This window comes from Penaeus monodon, chromosome 33, assembly GCF_015228065.2.
Source record: "Penaeus monodon isolate SGIC_2016 chromosome 33, NSTDA_Pmon_1, whole genome shotgun sequence".
Lineage (NCBI taxonomy): Eukaryota > Metazoa > Arthropoda > Malacostraca > Decapoda > Penaeidae > Penaeus > Penaeus monodon.
This window is the reverse complement of record NC_051418.1, coordinates 18286586-18289836: the sequence shown is the minus strand read 5'-3', so window position 1 is coordinate 18289836 and position 3251 is coordinate 18286586. Positions and strand designations below refer to the sequence as shown.

Sequence of the window (3251 nt, the reverse complement as noted above, 5' to 3'; positions counted from 1 at the left end):
TAATGTCCCGCAGATGCCTCGGGCGCAACTCCAAAGCGTCTCATGATCAGTGAAGAGAGCAAGCAGCCGCCGTGGCTTCCTTGCGGAGATTTCAACGCACTGAAGGTAAGGAGCCAGTGGCAGTCGATATCTAATTTTGCCCTTCGTTCTTCATATCATCTGTTTATCATTTTACTTTTGCCATGTCATGCGTCCTTTCCCTCTCAGTCGACGCCCCGCCACTTTTCGCTCAGGTCGTTCGTTGTCTTCCACATTCTCTTCTTCAATAAGTTTACTTATTTTTTTTTTAAACCTAAAGGGAATTCTGGCTGTTACAAAAGCCGAGGTGGCGGAGGTGGCGTGATGGCCCGGATCCAGGTGGTGCGCAGTGGCCGTCCTGAGGTGGGCGGGGTGCTCTGCCGCAGGTAAACGGGCAGGGTTTAGGGCTCGTGGGAAGTGGGCGGTGACAACCAGCCCGTCAGCAGAGCAGCGATTTGATACAAAGTCAATATCCGTCGCTAATGTCGTGTTTATTTCGATTCGACTTTTCTAATACATGTTTCTGCTCACCATGCACGCGTGGCACTTGGGAGAGATAGGAATTCCTTCCCATTACCAGATTACCGAAAGAAGTTGTCGCAGATGGCAGAGTCTCGGCGCAACCTTGGTGCATCCCACTCACCTGCCGCCCGTGCCAGCCAGCCGCTGTGGGTTACGCCCTTCCTTCTTGCCATTATGCCCGCTAATTATTCGTAATAATCTAATTATTTCTATTCCAAGACAGAAAAGGAGATTCAAATCCGGTAATGATACATGAAAAATGGACATATTAAACTTGGATTTTACTTTTCCTATTAAGCAGTTTTCTTTTGAGAATAGTATATAAAATTATAGACATCGCCATTTCACGGGAAAAGGTAAAAAGAAATTTCTCAAGATCGTTGATTCTATAATTCTAAAGATACAGCACTTCGCCTTCTTGTTCGCATAAATAAGGCAAATTTGGCTCCAGAGCCGGTGATCAATGGTCCTGACCACAGACGTATGCACAGGTCCACGTCACAGCATTCCGTCCACAGAACAGCACGCTTCAGTGGCCAGTGAACACATTGTCCTGACGAGACCCTCTTTGCCTTTGTGCCTTTCCATACTGGCTGCGGCTGAAGGGCGATGGCCGAAGCAGTCAAGCACTGGGCAAACGATGTGCTGTAGACCATATGCTTGTGCGGTATCAGTGTTTGCTGTCCCGCGATGGCCGCTATATCTCATGTTCATGAAAAGTGTTATCTTGTTATCACACCAGTCACTAAAGCTCAGGTTAGCTTGCATCCAATTCACCAGACACATGTCACCATTCATCGTATTTCGCTAAAAATATTCACATAAACATTGGCAGACGTAAATAAGTAAGGAAGCCAATTTTCAAAAATAAAGATCTTATACATTGTAAACAAGTCACGAAATCTATCAAAATAGAATCCACTGGCGATGAGAACAAAAGTAACGGCAGCATATATCATACCACTTCAATAATGCTGATTTATGAGGCGTGAAAGATGCCATGCCTTCCCGACCAAGCTTCCCCTGACCAGCAAAGCCTAATTACATTACTAGAGAAATGCTGATGACGCAACGCTGCCTTACCTGTAGAATCCCTGTGTTCCCTCCTGAAAATTTACCACCGCTCGCCTCGGCACCACACCAGGTTCTGCCAGTCTGGCGGTGGCTGTCAGCGACGGAGCCTCGTCATAGGCGTGCCCGCGACCTGCCCTAAGTGCCAGAGGTCTTCGCCTGCCCCCACTTTCCTTCGGCCTTTGAGGCGAGGGGGCAGGGGATCTGTTTTTGGAATACCCTTCTTGGCCATTTTGTCCCTGCCCTAACTTCAGGCGAGAGACCACATCATGGTGTTAGAATTTAGGCAAAAGAGAGAGAAAAGAATGTCACATTTCACAGTATTATCATATGTACTTTACCTCACCCCTTCAGCCCATCCTCGCTCCGTAAGAGAGCGTTCGGTAGTCAGATTGGTTACGAAAGCAAACGCGGGCATACAAATTCCTCGAAGTCTCGCATCTCTGTGCCTACATAAGGTGCTCTCCCAAGGTGACCAGCTCCGACACCCCAAGTTTCCCTCCTGACTCAACTTGATACTGCTATACAACGCATGACGTCACAAGCTCTAATGTGTCTGAGATATGATAAGTATTTGTTACTGATTATCGCAACTTGGCATTTATGAATCAATTAACGAAACCTTATGGTTGATTAAGGTCACCAGAATGTCTAGACAGACTGCCTGTTGCGTCTCTCCCTACGATGAGTATGACACCTGTTATGCATTCGTCCCTGTTGAACTGAATGATAATGGTCGTACTCTGCACGCGCTTGCTACGAAGCTCACAGATTACAGATGAGTAGTATGAGAAGCAGTTCTCTAGACAGCGTTCCCTTTCATCGTTGTGGTCATCAAAGGTTAGTCATTATATTGGTGATAAAGCCATGGAATCGATATTATGACAGTCACAAAAAAGACAAAAATAAACAAAACAAATCCGCAAGATCCTAAATCCAAGTCGTTGTTCAGCCGCCACCTATTTGCATGCAATTTCTCCTCCCCATCTGTGAAAATTGGCAAGGAGACACAACAGTCCTTCGGTAAAGTTTCCTTAGCGAACGCGCGTGGGTTTAAAAGTCAGGAGGGGAGAGGAAGTGGGAGTCGCAGGGCGAAGGCAGAGCAGTAAAGTTCATTATCAGTTATGGTGAAGAATATAAAAACAAAGGCTAATTCTTAAACATTATAACTCCTAATGAATACATCAAAGAAACAAAAAAGTATGAAATTGGAAACAAATGTCAAGTTGTTTCTACAGTACAACCGTGTTCCAGGAATTATTGGTTCCAAGTAAACAAGATTCACGTTTTCATTCTCGGAATTCGTGTTTTCGAGTACATGGGATCTTCCTACTCTGCTGTCGGACAATAAATGCCTTTAGTCATCGCACCTGGAAGAAGACGGATGCAAAGAATATGCAAGAGAAAATGTGAACGAAGGACAGATCATAAAATGGCTGTCGGGCTGTGTCGCTATTTTGAACGTATGCGTAATTTTGCTGACTTGCGAGATCGCAGTGAAAAGCGGTGTCAGTGCTGGACGGATTTTGAGGCAAATAAACAGGTGGAATTGACCAGTGAGCTGCTGCCATGGTCGAAGGGAGGTGAGGGAGGGGTCGCGGGGGGTAAGAAACCGCTTTTGGATGTTTACGCTCAGTCTG

At 46.0% G+C, this 3251-nt stretch overlaps 1 protein-coding gene across 1 annotated transcript in view; it reads right to left on the bottom strand.

Moving 5' to 3' along the window:
- The window catches only part of LOC119594121 (neurogenic locus notch homolog protein 1-like), a 23583-nt gene extending 21823 nt beyond the window's left edge, over nt 1-1760 (bottom strand). Inside the window, exon 1 of the mRNA XM_037943184.1 lies at nt 1624-1760. The gene's annotated coding sequence lies outside the window, so the exon portion shown is untranslated. The remainder of the gene's footprint in view (nt 1-1623) is intronic.
- Between the last annotated feature and the right edge of the window lie 1491 nt (nt 1761-3251).